The 17,846-nt window shown below is 43.7% G+C and overlaps 1 protein-coding gene and 1 long non-coding RNA gene across 2 annotated transcripts in view; one reads left to right on the top strand and one right to left on the bottom strand.

The window, feature by feature from the left end:
• Positions 1-17,846, bottom strand: part of MEGF6 (multiple EGF like domains 6) — a 1,562,146-nt gene that overhangs the window by 1,220,383 nt on the left and 323,917 nt on the right. The window lies entirely within an intron of this gene.
• Positions 10,463-17,846, top strand: part of LOC138472185 (uncharacterized) — a 226,922-nt gene continuing 219,538 nt past the window's right edge. Inside the window, exon 1 of the long non-coding RNA XR_011268565.1 lies at positions 10,463-10,563. This is a non-coding gene — a long non-coding RNA (uncharacterized lncRNA). The remainder of the gene's footprint in view (positions 10,564-17,846) is intronic.

Genomic DNA, 17,846 nt, shown 5'->3' on the forward strand with positions numbered 1-17,846 from the left:
GGCCTGCCCCTTAAGGACACACATTCCATTCTAGGCTCGTGCGCGAGAGCAAAGCCCCTACTCTCTGACCCCCTGCCAAATTCTGCTAAGGCCAGGGGGACGAGTTTCACCAGAAGATGGATAGAATTGCAAGGATAACACAACGCGAATGGTAGCAATGAATAAAAGAGACCTATCTATTATTTATAGTATATTATATAAGGGGGTAACCAGAGGTCATCAAAGCACTGCAACCAGTGGGGAGGCCGAGTCCTTCAGCACCTCACAGCTGCTTCCACCACGGGACGGGGAAGGAGAGCGCAGGAACGTGAGCTTCATTCTGTATAGAAATGGCCACGTTTTCATCTATCGCTTAACTCCACCATCTAGGCACTGTCTAAGCCAGAGGCGTTGCTAGGGGGTTGCTTAGGGGGCCATAGCCCCGGGTCTTTTGGTTGTAGCCCCAAATAGAATCTCAGGGTCTACAACCAAAAGGCTAGCTAGCCCCGAGCCCCGACAATCCCGACATTAGTGTAGCCCCGGATCTTTTCGAGACATAGCAACACCCCTGGTCTAAGCGTACAAAACGTGGCAGATGTTGACCGGAGGCACACAGTGATTTTCTAATTTGCCAACGATCAAACTATTTAACTTGACATTAAGCAAAATAGCCACCAGACCACATGTCTCTATTCACTACATCTTATTAAAAAAAAACAACGTCCTAGTCCTCCAATCACTTATATGGTGCATACCTATAAACCCCTCAATACGGCTGCTTAGTTCATTTCAAAGCGCTCCCGATTTTGGTGATTTAGTGAATAGTTTAAGCAAATTGCCCAGGCTCACACCATGTTCTCAAGGGTTCCATGTGTTAATATCCCCGCAAAAATATCGCCATACAAAAATATCGCCATATTTTTGCGCCAATATTAAGCCATTGTACCTGCGGGGGACACCCCTGCAACTCCCATATTTGTTTTAATGGAGCGGGGGACACCCCGCAACCCCCAGTCCCAATAACTCCATAAATGATCCCCACTAATAATATCGCCGATTGGCCTTACCCCACGACCATATATGTGGCGATATTATTGGTGGGGATAATATTACCTGATAGCGTTCTCAAGATAGTCAAGGGGTTCTTCTGATGACACGTCGTCCCATAGCCCACATTTTTCAAGTTCACCATGGGGTGTCAACCCTAATGTTACCAATTATCTTAAGAATGCCATTATGTAATCTTAGTGGCCACACAGGTGTTTTCTTTGGGGTCGTCAACTATTTCCTTGTAACAAGGCATGCTCCACGTACCTTCGCTTTCGCCTCAACCAGTTGCCCACGTTTGAGCGTATCGGCCATTGGGACACGCATCAACATCGGCCCCTGGTTTGTCATGTCTGCAAATGTACGACTACCTTAGAAACCCTAAGACACCTGGTTATCTCCTGTCCCACTTTGAGTAATACTAGTAGACATTTCAAAATAATCGCTTTGACAGGTTTTGGCCCCCAGGTTGACATGTTTTGGTCACGCCTTATGGTTGGTGAAAATACTTCACTAATTCAATTTCTTCTAGAGGTTTTTGCGATCATTATCTCCGAATGATGAATTGGATTTTTGTTTTCAACCGTTTTTAGTCTTCGTGGGTTTCTTGGTTTTAAGCAACGCACTGTAACTGTAATCTAATTGCTTGACTGTTGTGTGTGTTTTGTATAATGTTACTTTTTTACATTCTGTGTATCTGAACACTGTCTGAAGAAATGTGAAAGGTTTCGTGTACACTGTAACACTATGATTGGTTATTTATAACACACTTAATACCCAGACGTTTCTAAGTGCGGACCGGGGATCGAACCTGTGTTTCTTTGTGTCATCTTGCTTCCAAGGCGAGCACGTTGCCCCTGAGCTATCCTCTCGAGACTGAATTCAAAAAAAGAAAATGCAATAAAAAAACAAAAACAATTGTGAACAGATACTTGTCCTAATCCCTACCACACCTGCTGTATTGATACCATGTATCCTTTCTTTTATAGGTGGACATGTTGCTGCTCTTGGATTTTATACAGATTTCTTACATGCCGCCCTTGTTTGTTTCCCATGATATTTGGTACTCCACTCTATGCAACTTATGTGCCAATGGAGCCCTGATAGTGATATATGCATTAATTCAAGTGTTTGCTTGGGAGTGGTTTCTGTTTCTCACAGAGCAAACATGCTTCCGTTTGATTGCTGGCTTTGATATACTTTAAACAACACCAACAGTGTCACCTGGGACAATCAGAAAGTCGCTACAAAGAACAGTAAAGCCTATGTTTGCACGTATTATAATAATAATTTAGCACTTATATAGCGCTATGAACCCTCAGGCATCTGAGCGCTGCTTATCATTACCCATGGTGTGTGGTGCGCATTTATCGATCGCTGCCGGGATTCGAACCTGCGACAGCGGACTCTGCATGGATGTCAAAATGAGTGCTCTACTCGCTGTGCTATCGGACCGGCATATATATATATATATATAATTATTGCAATCCATCTTCTGTTAGAATCACAATTGGAAGGTCAAATCCGGTTCAGTACCGTAGTCATCGTCGACACTCCTCTGCGCCCTGCCTATCTTGGAAAGCGAGGTCACAAAAAACGGCCGTTTTTTTTCGTGGAGGCTAAAACCTGCTGCAAGACCGTCTGCCACTTTACAGACTGAAAAGACACTGAACACAGAGGCGCCACCGAGGGCTGGCCAAGGGAGGTCACCACCACCCTTTTAAAAATGCTGCCCCTCCTCACACCCTCCCTGCCTCTTATAAATGCAACTTCGTGTGGTACCCCAATTTACCTCATCAGGCCACCCCTATGAACATTTTTTGGGGGCGACATTGACTGAACCACCATACATGCCGATATCTGAGTGATCCTCTTCACTGCCACAGTTAAGGACGGACTGGCCACCATTAACCTCCATGGCCTGCCACCGGCCCGCATCACGGTGGACAACTGGGTCTTTCTCATTCAATGGGTTGGTTAGGTAGGGGTGTCAGGGATGGCTTTGGAATCGATCATATCCTTCCTCACAAATTTCGGAAAGCAAACACGCATAGGATAACACCAATCCTGTGCCCGAAGTGCGGTGTACTTTGCCACACAAACCAGATCATAAGGGATCACCCAGATCCACTTATATAGGTAACCTCAGACTGGTAACCGAGACCGCATCAAGGAAACTGGAGCACATGAACCGCTTGATGAAGATGAGAGTGCCCTGTCTGACCAGAGATAAAACATAGGTGGCACTGATTGGCTGTAGCACCATCCATCAATCAATGGGAAAATCCCCATCACCAAAGGTAAAAATAAACCATTTGGCATCCTCTCTGACTGTGGGCCAGCTTCATCCCCAAGGGAACTAAAGTGATACTCAATCTATTGCTGTTTAAAATGAGAAAAATACTCCCACAGTTGCTTTTCATCCACTCGAAGGATATGTGCATGGCCCTAGTCCTACTGAAGAAAGACTACTGCAACATCCTGTACACAGACCTCCATCATTTTACAGAGGGCAGCACACCAGATGTGCCTGCATTCTGTATGCAGACCTTAACCATTTTACAGGGGGCACAAAACAAGACAGTCCAGGTGTGAGGGATTCAACTAATCCGCACAGGAAGAGTGTTTTTTTTGTTTGTTTAAAAGAATGAATGATGGGAGATCAACCTCCGAAAATATGTGGGGGCATTCCTGCACATATTTTCCACGCTCATGCACAGCAGAAGAATAGTCATGTACTCTGGGAGGACACAGCTTACCAGCACCACCCTCTCATTTCATGTGTAGCTGACACCTGATAGCCGTGTGCAGCCTGATTAGAATGTCAAGGCACCATGGATTTGCATCTCCATTGTCCATCGTTTCTGGTGGTGGGGAATACTGACGAATGTTAATTAGCAGGCCTCAGGGAGGGCCTGGGTGTAGGAAGTGACAATGGAGACCAGACGCCAACACCTCTTTGTAGGTCAATGTGTGAGCTTGGTACTAACACCCCTCCTTGGTATGAAAAGGCAGTGAATGTGCTGTCTCAAACCACTCCTTTCAGAGCAGGGAAGTATATGAATTGTAGGAGACGAAAGTCTGCCTCCAACCCCCTACTTCAAAGGAGGCCTATGTTGTGATCAAGCGCCTCATAGAGCTCAGTTTAATTGGGGAGACACTTTGACGTACAACAGACAGGACGATGGGTGGGACTTTGAAGTATATGTTGTCATCCTTCGCCTGTCTGTTGCCAAGCGCTCTGATTCTGACCTGAAGCATCACAGAAGATTGTTGGCAGAAACCCAGTATTGGCTCACTTAAGGAAGGCTTGGCCTTCCCTGGGCCCCGTTTGGCTTTAAAAGAAAGCTGAGCCCCTCACTGATCAGATCATCTGAAGAATTTGCAAGGAGTAAGAAGGACTCATTTGGACCTGAGCTGCAAGTACAGCCTACCTTATATCTTCCACCAGTGCAGGAAAGCCAGGAATTCCAAGAGTGAAGCAATAACCTTCCCCTAAACATCTCCCAGGGATCAGAGGGAGATACCAGACTCAGGGGACTCATTGAGAGGCTCCAGAACTGGTACCCAGCCAGCACACAGCGTGCCCTGCTAGGTTCTGACATGAAGCTTCCTAGGTGGGAAGTGCCAGAGAGTCTCTGGACAAAGGACAAGGTTGTTGCCTGCTAACACCCTCCTGAGCTTTGGGCCATCTAGATTGAAAGGACACGAGTCCTGCGAAGAAGCTAAAATGAGCGCCACACAAGCATCACCCAGCGTCCATCTTTTTAAGGACAATTTCGAGACAGTCGATTCCTCCAACTGCATCTGGCTGCACCGCTGACTTTTGTCACGCCACAGTAACCAGAGCCATTCTGATACACCTCGATCAGCATTCCAGATCTGCCAACCAGCATGAGGCATATATTCTTGGCCCCGAGCCACCATGCCTGACAGCCTGCAGATGTTCATCCAGCCTCACTTGCCAAACTACCTGCCGCCTGGTACTCACAGCTGTCTAACGCCACTAACTGTATCACAGGCTGCAAAGTGCCCTGGAACCGCCTCGATGCTGTCGAGCACCAAGAACTTCTTCAGCACCAGGTACATTGTGGTTCTGCCCCCCTGGTCCTTCCCTAAAGGCCCCTAGAGACAGTTGAAGTAACTCTTACATACATTCTAAGGATACGGCAAGTCATCAAGGTGTTCTGTGAGCAAATAGAAGAATGAGGCTGAAGGCTAAGTTCCTATATATCATGGTTACTCATTAAGTAGCCCTTCAGATGTTTTAGACTACAACTGATATTGATATTTTATTTATATTGCGCTCGTACACAGGTGTTTCAGAGCGCGACAAGGCAAGGGAGGGTAACAAGAGAGGGTATGTCTGTCAAGTGCAGGGAAAAAAAGGGAGGTCTGTATGGTTACAGATGTAGACCCCACTGCAAGGATTGCCTGGAGGCAGTGTGAGTGGGTGGCAGGGTGAGCGGCTACCTGGGCCCGGAAGTCAGAAGGTAGGCCAGGAGCACAGTGCCAAGAGAGAGCAGATCAGCAGGGGAGAGGAGGGGGGAAGTCAGAAGTAAAGAGGAAGGTTGTGAGGTGCTTCTGGAACCGGAGATGGGTTTCTTCAAGTTTCACGGTGGCAGGGAGGCTGTGCCACAGGGAGGCCCCAGCCTGCTCTCCCATGATCCCTGGCTAACAGTCAGCGCTGAAGGGTCGTAGGAGTCTAACTAATCTGAAAGACTATATACGTTTATAAGGTTACAGGACTCCAACGTGGCTTGCAATAACTGTTTTATGTATGGTTGGGGTATTTTATTCATAATACAGGGCCACACCTTCACACCCTTCAGTACCTGACCCTGTGCCCAACCTAATGCAGGATATCTTCCAATTGTTCATATGTACTATAAATATTGAATCTGTTGAGGTTGGCACAAAGAACAAAAGAACACAGTGTGTTGATGTATTGGACACAAATATTATTGCCAGATTTAACCAAAATGCAATTAAAGACATGGTAACATACATATAGTTGACAGCGCTCCGTTACTAAACTCCAACAGTAAAGAAAATGAATATACTACCAGAAATTATTCTTTATCAACTAATTGTGGCAGACAATTCAGGAGCAAGGAATGTGAAAACCTGGCCAGCCTTTAATGAAATTCTCTAGTGCCAGATGGAATTCTGCTCTGTTCTGGCTCAGTTAGGACCATTGATACCAACATGCCATACCAACTTTATTAAAGTACATTATGATGTCTTATTTTCATTACAGGTGAGTAGTGATGACACCACTCAAACTGCAATTTATGGGATAACGCCCCCTAACTGTAAGCTATAGGGATATTGAGAGCCACAAGGAGTTCCATAACCAAATAGAAGAACTAGGCTGAAGGCCAAAATCCTGTGTTCGGTCACGGAACACTGAGTGTAAACGTCCAAAGACCAAATATTTGAAATATTCAACTTCCACCATTTTCACACACATAGGCCCTCATTCCGAGGTTGGTGCTAGTCATGGCGCTACTAGCGCCATGATTAGCACCAATACCGGTACTGCCACCGACTTGGTGGTATGGGGACTTACCGGTCCAGTCCGACCTTGGCGGGACCGGTAAGTCCCCATTTGAAAAGCCATTCCCCATTCCCATTTGAGCCCCCATAGGGCTAAATGGGAAGGGGGAAGGCGTCAATAACGGTACCGCAAATTGCAGTACCGTTATTGACCCCGGTATCCCTTTGCGGGTCCCGTCCTTAATGCCTGGTACCAGGCATAGGGTGCAAAGGGATTACCGGCACCGGTGTCATTACCGGTGCCCGGTATCCCTTTGTGCCCAGGTCGTAATGACCCCCATATACACTTACAATACCACTTTTATTTTCATGACTTTTCTAAGTGATACAATATTAAATGATTTAAAAAAACAGCAGACCCTTCATCAAGATAACATGGACAACATTGGGAGTGGCCAGGCTAACACTACGGCACAATGTTGCAGTCTCCAAACCAGGTTGAGGCAACATCTGTAAGCTCTTCAGAGCCAGGAACGAACCTAACAAAAACTCTCCAAAGCATCATCTTATAACACCTGTCTAACTCATACTCTCACCCCATATTAACCTGCATTCCCACAGGAACAATTTTAAGACAATAGATACCTCATTGGCCTCTGCTCTTTAAGGCAGCTTGATAAAATCACACTCCTGGATATTATTCTGATGGTGCCACATATTTTCATCTTAAAGGAACCATGAATAAATCAACTTTTGGTTCATGACATATGGCAGTTCAATGTTTTTTATCCAAAATTATTCTATTAAATATTGACACACTGAAAATGGATTATCAGGCAATAAATAATAGTCTTATTTTTTGTTTTACATGCTTGTGCTTGTTTTGCTTGTAGAGGAAGAAAGTTTTTGGCCTAGCAGACAAATAATTCAGTAGGGTTGATCAGATTATCCATCACAAGATTGGATTCCGCTACCTATTCTGTGCCCCCAAAGGGCAGACGTCTTAGAAATGCATTCCCGTTTTCCACTGAACAGTATGGGGTGCCAAATGGACTGCAATTAGTTGCAATGCTCATTATTGTGAATCATAGTGGTTGGAACATTTTGGTTACCTCATTGGCTGATAGTTTCTGCATCTCAGCCCATTAGAGTGCACATAATTCTCTACCCTCTGATTGTCCAAAACTTCCACACACCCGATTGGCTGGAATTTTCATCAACTCTCATTGGGGGGAGTTTTTCACGATCAATGAGGCTTAGGATGTGCCCTTTGACTTGTTCACAGTGAATATAATTGCTGTGGGGGGTTGAAGTCGCCCCCAAACCACCATTCCACTCAACCGTAAAGTTAACAGGTTTTTCACCCATACTTAGAATTCAGTTGAAGCAACATGTGCGTTAAATGGAGTTCTGGTTCCCCGAAGACGACCTAAGGCTTGATAACTGCACTGTCCGTTTCTCAGCAGGGAATGAATGCAGATGGGGGAAAGTTTGGCTTAGTTTGATACATTTAGAGAGCTGGCTGTTTAAAGAGGTTCAGATTCCGAATTCCTGCAGTGATTTACACTAAACTGTATTATGAACAACTCATTATAGGATCCAGACATCCAACTGGGAGTTTTGAATTTCCGATTATCAAAGTTTTAATTGCAAAGTGGTAATTCACAATATCAAACTAGACACAAAAATGGTGGATAACTTTTAAGTGATAGTATAAATTTGTAGCAAAGCAAGGTCACCATGAACGAAGAGCATCAATACAACCATGCTGCGCCTTACCCAATGAAAGTGTTTCTTCAGGGCTTTCCTTCAAATTGCAGTTCATATGGCTGCAATTTTTAGTGTTTTGAGAATCCAGATGATAGGAAATCTGAAGATTGTATCATTTTGACCACCCTTGTCAAACATAAGTTACATTAACTTTGATTTCCCAGAAAGGTTACATGTGATTTCATCAAATGGAAAAATAACTAATGACATTTCAACAAATAAAAAAAAACTAATACCAAAATAACACATTTCTTTTTTGTTGTTTGGGTGGTTATAGGGGTTCGGGGGGTACCTCCCCCAAAGGCCCCCCCTTTTTTGTAATACTTTTCCCCACCCTCAAAACCACTATTCCCACTCCCAACCCCATTTTTTGTTTTTCCCCCAAATTAGTTATTTTGGTATTAGCTGTTTTTTCATTCATTTACATTCCATTAGTTGTTTTCTATTCAATGTAATCACTGCATGCCCACAGAAGCAGTCATTGCTGGCAGTCACTGTAGATTAACATGGTGCTGCGGGCCGCAAAGCACCCACATCGGATGGCTCTACAGACTGAGCCTGTAGAATTTCTCTATTTCATGCAATCGTTATGCATTGGGTTCTTGAATGATTTGCCTCTTGTATGTCATAAAGGCCTTCTCCACATTGCATCTGAGGGTAAATACAATGCACACCGCCTGTCTTAGGCTCTTATTACCCCAACATGTATTAAGTACTCCCAGTTGCCCAAAACACGGGGGCAGTTGACGAGGGAATGACTATAGAAATTCACATCAACGGGAAACATTATAATCTGCTTTGACAGAATGGACATTCACTAGTTTATGAGGTTTAGCAATAAATTATCTGTTACAAGTGTAATCCTGAAGGCTCTCCCTCTGTAGAAATCAAAAGATGCTAACCAAAGTGGGCCCAGCCTATTGGTAATTCTACCAAAATGTTCAGAGTGTGTGGCATATTTGTGTCCTTGTGGCGCTCTGTCCTACAATACCAGCAAGCCAGACACAGAGAAGAGCGGAAGAGATTCACTGTATTTTGAACAGTGAGCAAAGAAATGCTGCATGGTTCTCTGTGCAATATAGTTGCATGCGAGCCCTTGCAATGCCCTAAGTGGGGGTCATGTGGGCATGACCAATACAATATGTATTGGACCAATGTTTCTTAGACACTGATGCCATGCCCAGAACTGGATCTTATCACTGTATAGTGGGTCCAGATGTAGTTTGCATACTTACTTGATTAATCATATGAAACATTGCTCAGGTCCCTTTCATAGCTTACAATGACTTTCAATGGACAGATTACCTCCATTTAAAAGCTATGCTTGTGCAAGTGGTTGAGTAAGCCTAAGTATAATTATACCTTTATTAGGTAACTCCATATTCCTGTCTGATAGCTTTTAAGACCATCGGGGTGTCTTCCCCGATGGTCAGAACCTTCACTTACAGGGACTAAAAATTTAAGTATATGTGAGGGCAGGTCAAGAGAAAACATGTTTGCATTTTATCGTATGTAGAAGGGAAATGTAAATTTGGTGGGGAAAAAAGAATACTGTTTTCCATTCATCTAAATTCACAAGCGTGCACCCACGCGCGCGTGCGTGTGTGAGAGAGAGAACAGGTTTAATACACATTAACATAGGGATTTAAAATGCAGTTACCCGCAGACATCGTTATCTAAACCAGAGAGCCAGCCAAGTGTGAATTATGCACAAATGGAAGAGCAGGTTGATTACAAGTGAACACAGGGATGAAAGACAGGTTTGCATTTAGTGGTGTGTACAAAAGAAAAGGAATTTGGGTAGAACAACGATCCCTCTCGCAAGACCAAGCTCAGCAGTCCTCTCCTCTAAACATTATCAGAGAAGAGATTTCAAACCCTGACATTAAAGCATTGCTCCCTCCCACTCTCACAAAGACACAAAACACAAGGTGCCCGCAAGAGACTCGCTGGGGAGAGAATGCTATTTGCATCTACCACAGCTCATTGCAATAGCCGCTGGCAAACAACAGGATTGACTAACTGGGGCTTAAAGTCCATTTCATGTTGGAACAGGGAATGGCAAAAAATCCTATTTCTCCCAGGCTTTAACAAATGCCAGAAGCCATTATACTGTAGGATAAGTACACAAGGCATTCTGCTTGGAACAGGAACTTCCGGTTGAGTAAACGGATTCGCCATGTGGCGTTAGCTTTTCACACAGCGCCATAGCGTATTTACGGGTGAGGTCATCCTGGAAGCATATAAAGGCTTTGCAAGTCCGGCATCGTAAGTAGGAAAATATAACTCAGGTGGGGGGTGGGGGGTATGAGGTGTGGGGGGGGTGCAATTCGGCAAGAGATTTTTAAAGGCCAGATCTTTCCTTTATGTAAATAGCACGATGCCTTAAGCATTTTGCAAAGATGGTGCTTTTTCTCCTATCAGCAAGAGCAGGCAAGCAGCCCTTGAAGAGCTTTGGGCAGTCCAGAAACCTTGTTAACTAGCCGAGCCCTTCTTCTTGGAGGGCATTTTAATATCCCCCTCCCACATATCAGGATCCTATTAATGCAGCTGTGCTGTCAAAACCACTACTGATGGGGGGATAGAAGGGGGGAGGGGGAGACGAAAATGCCCTTGTGGGGCCAGTAATTAAAATAAGTTGTTTGAAGAAAGTAATGGTAGAAACACATGGGGATCAATGTGGAAGTAATGCTCTGGATCCATGGACTCAATGTCTGACCAACTTTACTGTGCACCAGTGTCGGCCGTTTGCTAAATACCCTGCCTTCAATTTGATGCACTGCGTATATGATGCATATTCAGTGCTTTCTAAATGCACTGATAAATGTATATATACAAAAAGCACATGTTAGCTCACTGCACCTTTCTCAGAGGGAAATACCCATTTCAGTCGTTGTCCCACCCACAAGGGCAGTCCAGCACCGACATGCTAGGCAATTCTCCAATGAACAAGAGTATCAACAGCAACCCCAGACACATGTTTCGGCCTAGTCGGGTCTCATCAGTGAGTTGAAGCTGTGCTTCTCTAAGCACAGTGAGCAAGAGGTCCACATCTGGATTACCCCGGTCGCCGCACTAGAGTTCAGGTGAGTGACATGAGCCATAGAAAATCCACAAATTCTATTGCTAATAACTTTTGACTTGCATGACGGATTTGGCTGATGTTTTCCAAAATGTTTGTCATGGACCCCCCCTGACCCACCACACTGTAAACTATGGGATAGATTTGTAAAAAAATGAAAACGTTATTAAGAAAGAAAAGAAACGCTGTTTCCGGCATACTCGCATTCATTTTCCCATAGAGAAAAAGTCTCAATTTTATCAAGCTGAAGCAGAAAAACTGCTGGAGGGAATTGGACCAAATAAGAAACAGCTTGGGCATAAAGCGTTGGGGTTATTCCGTTCAGTAGTTTATCAAATACTAGCAAAAAGTACCCGTTCTCCAAACAGGTTTTGTCGACAGACATGACAACACTCTCATAAATTGTTGAAAATCAATGATCCTGTAGGTCACTGTCCCGATTCACTTATTGCTTGATGTACTTTGCACCCTGAAGTAAACTGCAAAGAGAATGGGCTTGTGTGGCTGGCTGGCATACCTCAGAGCAGACATTGGGGGGAGGCGAGAGTTGATGTGCTGCTGCATACTGGGACCTTCTGTGCTCTCTCCTCACCTGTTGCTCATGCTGGAGTGGTGCAGTTAGTTGCAGTGCAAATATCTTGGAAACTGTGCATCCTAGGGCCTGGACCTCGGGTTTTGTTCCTTGTGTCGGGACTGGTCCTTCTACGACCACATTTATGGTTTCGCGATTTCAGGCAACTGTCTCAAGTGTGAAGGTGTTGAAATCCGGGGAAAGATATGGGGTGTCCAAATGTCATGTAGTTAGTAATTTCTGGAGGGTCCTAACAAGTAAATATGTCAAATTTGGTACAGATTTGTGAAACAGTGTGGAGTTGTATAAGGAAAAATGCTTCACCAATCCACAAACCACAAATATATTTTGACTTGTGCTGAAATCCAGAGAACAGGGTGGGGTGTACAAGTGTCATGAAGCCAGTAATGTCCGGCGATGCCTAACAGGTAACTACGCACAAATTGTTGCAGATTTGAGAAACGGTGTGGAATTGTATAAGGAACAACGCTTTGCCACAAACCCACACACACATTTTGACTTGTGTTGAAATCCCGGGAATGGGGTGGGGGTTCCAAATGTCATCCAGACGTGGACCCCTTGCTCACTATTCTTAGAGAGGCACAGATCCACCCTACTGATGAGGTCCAACCAGACCGAAACACGTGTCTGGGGTTTCTGTTGGTACTCTTGTTCAGAGGAGAATTGCCTCGCATTTCGGTGCTGGACTGCCCCAGGGCAGGACAAAGACTGATATGTTTGGGATATTTCTTCTCTGTGAAAAGATAGTGAGCTAAAGACTCTGGGTAAGTCTCTCGTAACCAGGACTAATGTCTGGCAGAGAGACTCCCAGGACCCCCCTTGTTAAATCTGCATATTTAAGTAACTTTGGGTCTCACCCTAAGTTACTAGGGGAATCCAGAAGTGGACCCCTTGCTCACTATTCTTAGAGAGGCACAGATCCACCCTACTGATGAGGTCCAACCAGACCGAAACACGTGTCTGGGGTTTCTGTTGGTACTCTTGTTCAGAGGAGAATTGCCTCGCATTTCGGTGCTGGACTGCCCCAGGGCAGGACAAAGACTGATATGTTTGGGATATTTCTTCTCTGTGAAAAGATAGTGAGCTAAAGACTCTGGGTAAGTCTCTCGTAACCAGGACTAATGTCTGGCAGAGAGACTCCCAGGACCCCCCTTGTTAAATCTGCATATTTAAGTAACTTTGGGTCTCACCCTAAGTTACTAGGGGAATCCAGACGTGGACCCCTTGCTCACTATTCTTAGAGAGGCACAGATCCACCCTACTGATGAGGTCCAACCAGACCGAAACACGTGTCTGGGGTTTCTGTTGGTACTCTTGTTCAGAGGAGAATTGCCTCGCATTTCGGTGCTGGACTGCCCCAGGGCAGGACAAAGACTGATATGTTTGGGATATTTCTTCTCTGTGAAAAGATAGTGAGCTAAAGACTCTGGGTAAGTCTCTCGTAACCAGGACTAATGTCTGGCAGAGAGACTCCCAGGACCCCCCTTGTTAAATCTGCATATTTAAGTAACTTTGGGTCTCACCCTAAGTTACTAGGGGAATCCAGACGTGGACCCCTTGCTCACTATTCTTAGAGAGGCACAGATCCACCCTACTGATGAGGTCCAACCAGACCGAAACACGTGTCTGGGGTTTCTGTTGGTACTCTTGTTCAGAGGAGAATTGCCTCGCATTTCGGTGCTGGACTGCCCCAGGGCAGGACAAAGACTGATATGTTTGGGATATTTCTTCTCTGTGAAAAGATAGTGAGCTAAAGACTCTGGGTAAGTCTCTCGTAACCAGGACTAATGTCTGGCAGAGAGACTCCCAGGACCCCCTTGTTAAATCTCCAAATGTCATATAGCCAGTAATATCTGGAGGGTCCTAACACATAACTGTGCAAAATTTGGTGCAGATTGGTGAAACGGCATGGAATTGTACAAGGAACAACACTGTGCCACAAATCCTGCCACAAACAAATTTGTTCTTGTAGATAGATAGATAGATAGATAGATAGATAGATAGATAGATAGATAGATAGATAGATAGATAATAGTAGATTTGATGGGGAATGATGTGCCCCCCTTCTCCTAATATTGGGGAATGCGAAAACAAAAAGTGCAACAAAAAGCTATCTGGAGGAAGGAAAAGTTGAAATGGCACCAGGATAGGGCTGGGGCGAAGAAAAGTGGACATCATGTGAAGTTGGGGGTTCTGAGTGCCAGTTACAGGTTGAACGTTTTTTGCATTATCGAGGGAATACCAGGGGAGCAGTAATAACGAAAGACATGCTCAGAAACTAATTGTGTCCCACGAAGCAAAGATAGAAGGAGAGTATATAAGTTGACAGTGAAGTAAAAATCAACTGAGGTGGGTGAGGGGACCTAGTGAAAAGGAAGGAGGCACATGGGGACAATTGCTTTTTAATTGTCAAGCATTATTGCAGTACTTGTCGTGAGATTACCAAAGTAAATATCGGGAGAATGGAAACTGAGAAAAATAAATAAATGGGGGTCATCTCTTCTGATCAAATCCACTAGGCAGGGGGAAATGGGTCTTTGTGCCAGTGGCCCCGGTCAGTGGGCCCCAAAGAAAACTATTGGTGCAACATGTGCAGAGGCCACGGCTGAAGTCCATGGCCACTGGCCATGGCTGAATGCTATGATGAGTGGGCTTGAAAAAAAACAAGTATATTAAAATATACAGTAGGTACATCCAAACACCGTACTAGCTGTCCAGAGCCGAAAGCAATGCGAGTGAGCTCCAAAGAAACCTATAAGTGAAACATGTACAGTAGCCATTGCAGAAGGCCACTGCTTGTGGGCCCTAAAGAACCCTATTGGTGCAACATGTACAGTGGCCATGGCTGAAGGCAATGGAAAGCGGTCCTTGAATAAACCATGGTATAACAAAACCCTTGACATACCTTGAAAAAACGTCAGTTATGGGACAGTTAAGGTGATCAGATCTAATACAATAAAACCCTTGACATTCAGCGGATGTGGGAAGCGATGATCTTCCTAACTTGGCTTCTCCCGTTGCAAAGCCCATGAGCACATACATAACAGATGGGATTCACAATGACAAGCAAAATTAGAGGCTGGCATGATAGCTCAGTGGGCTGAACACTTGCTGCTGTGATCTGTATGTGACCTGCAGGTCACAGGTTCAAATCCCAGCAAGGCTCACTCAGCCTTTCATCCTTCCAAGGTCGATAAATGAGTACCAACTCTGGTTGGGTTATAGTGTATGTATATGTGTTCTGTGTATCACATTTCAGCGTAATGGCTATATAAATAGCACATTATTTGATCCTAGGGGTCATTAACGGGGGGATGCTGCGGTAAGAGGATCATCAGTTCCCACATATGCTGAATTTTAAGGATTTCATTGCGTTATATCTGATCACCTTAACAAACGTTTTTTATATAAATATACATTTATAGATTATCTATTAAATATCTATTTAATTTTTTTTTAAAAGAGTTAAGGTTAATCTAAGAAACCGTGGAAATAACAAATTTAAGGTGCAATCACTTAGTACATATCACTACAGTTACTATATATATTTGTTCATCTAACTAAAAGGAAGGTTTACAAACCATGCAAATAACAAAGTTAGGGCACAAACACTTAGTACATAACTACAATAATTGCTACATACCACTACAAAAGCAACCATGAAAGTATAACTATAAACAATCACTGCTAACAACAACAAAACACTACATATCACTACAAATTAAAACACAAAAATATAACTACAAACACTCCCCCATACCACTACAAATCCAACGTTAAAGGTTGCTTCAACTTTGCCATTGATGGAGCCTTCCTAATACTTAAAGTGAGTGCTAAGGTTGGATTTGTAGTGTTATGAAGTGAGTGTTGGAAGTTGTAGTTTTGGGGTTGAATTTGTTGGGGTATGTAGCAATTTGTAGTGGTATGGAGTGATTCAGTTGTGTATGAGTGTTTGTGTGTAAGTGTCTGGCATGTGAGTATATGGTAAATGAGTAGTGTCGGTTTGGTATAAAGTATGCATTTTCAAGGTGACAAGAACATATAGTTGAAGATATGGATATTGATTTTTATATATGCCCAAATCCCAGAGTAACTTTCTTTTTTGTATTTGGCATGAGAGGGTGGGGTTGTTCATTGAAAACTTTCAACTAAAGGAATCTTGGCGCTGTTGAAACAAAGAATATTATAATGATATGTTAGAATATAATAATAATATGCATCTTTCTTAGCCCTAAGCCAATCCCTTTTTGCAATCAAAATCCCGTTCCTTTAGTAATATTCAAAATGGGGTTGCATTTGTCAGTCATTGTGTAAAAACAAAAATGTGTTCCTGGCTTCCTCTGTCAGTCATTACAAGAAAAAGCTGGGTCTGTGCAGAGGGCATGTACCAGCGGCCTGGCCTTCACTGATAAACCTTGGTAAGTAACATTAAGGACAAGTCCTCCTACTCCATGAAGCAGGAAAGGCTGTTCCAATATGGCTCTATTCTCTTAACTAAATGTTATGTAAAGACTGGCTGCACTAAGCAGAGGCTTGTTACACAATGAGTCATAGTGTTCAGCCCTGCCACTTTGTTAAATGCATCCAAGGTATTCTTTAAAGGTTGTGCAAATATGGTGAACATTTTTGGAATGGAGGGCAAGTGGATTCTGCGTTTAAGGCCTCAAACATAAGTCACTGTCCGTGAACTGGCGGAAAGAGCTTGTAATTAAAGCCATAAGTAATGTGGAGACTCTTGACTTAACAATAACATCTGTTAAATATGCAATTTGTTCTGCCTTCTGGGGACTAGGGTAACATTGTGTATGTAGTCTGAACATATTTGTGTTGTTATCTTTTGCAAATGAATAACAAATGACCTATGCTGATGCAGGCTTTGTATAAAATGAGAAGCTGTGTACTATTAAGGCACTTCACATCTCCACTCTCCATGAAGTACTGGTAGTGGATGAACCTGACGTCTGCTTGAGTATATGATATGCGCAAAATAAATCTTACCTTGCACTTTCGAAACTCTATCTGAGATACACTCCTTTGTTTGAATTATAGCGCTTAGAAGTCTCAGATACTATAGGAAATCAGTGTTTATTCTAAGTGTCTAAATGCCAGACGGTCATGCTCTTTACTGAGTATGTTTGGAAGCACATTCCATGACTTGAGATTCATTGTAATAAGATGTTTCCCACACGGTCTAGCTTGGTACATTTGGGGGCAATCAGAGAAAGGATATGTTGTGATCTAAGTTGTCTGATGGTATTATACTGCTGCAATCTGTGGGAGGCCGATGTGGGCTTAGTACAAGAAAGGGCTCTGTGAAAAAGGCACATGGACTTGAAACTTACTTGGTTCACAACAGGCAACCAATATGGGGATGCCAGACCAGGAGACAGGCTCAAACATATGACTCTGTAGGGGAAGTCTAGGTGCCACATTTTGAACCCTCTATGGGTGACTCATCAATTTTGCAGACAGTTCCAGGTAAACACTATTGCCAGGCAGGTGTACACAACCACCATCACCTTATGAGGAAAGGTGAAAAGTGGTAAAAGATGCCTAAGTCACCTTAGGATATAGGTTCACCTTGTGGAGCTAAATGGAACATAAGATTATTTCCCTAAAGCAAGCAGATGCTGTACAACAGCACTGCTTCATTTTAATTTTATGTGTATTGCAAACTAAATGGAAAATGGTGTTTGAAGGCAAGAGAGCGGGTGTCTCCTTATAAACACACCTAAAGAGAGATATACCACACAAACGGTTTTAGATTTTACACTCACCAGGAACATTCATGTAAGCAGCCCCAAAAGGAAGGGGTTTGTGGTCAACTTTTATTGAAACAGAAGAAAAGAAAGCACCTTTTGCATTCAAAGGAACCAA

The sequence above is a fragment of the Ambystoma mexicanum genome, chromosome 8 (assembly GCF_040938575.1).
Source record: "Ambystoma mexicanum isolate Mex_15411 chromosome 8, UKY_AmexF1_1, whole genome shotgun sequence".
NCBI lineage: Eukaryota > Metazoa > Chordata > Amphibia > Caudata > Ambystomatidae > Ambystoma > Ambystoma mexicanum.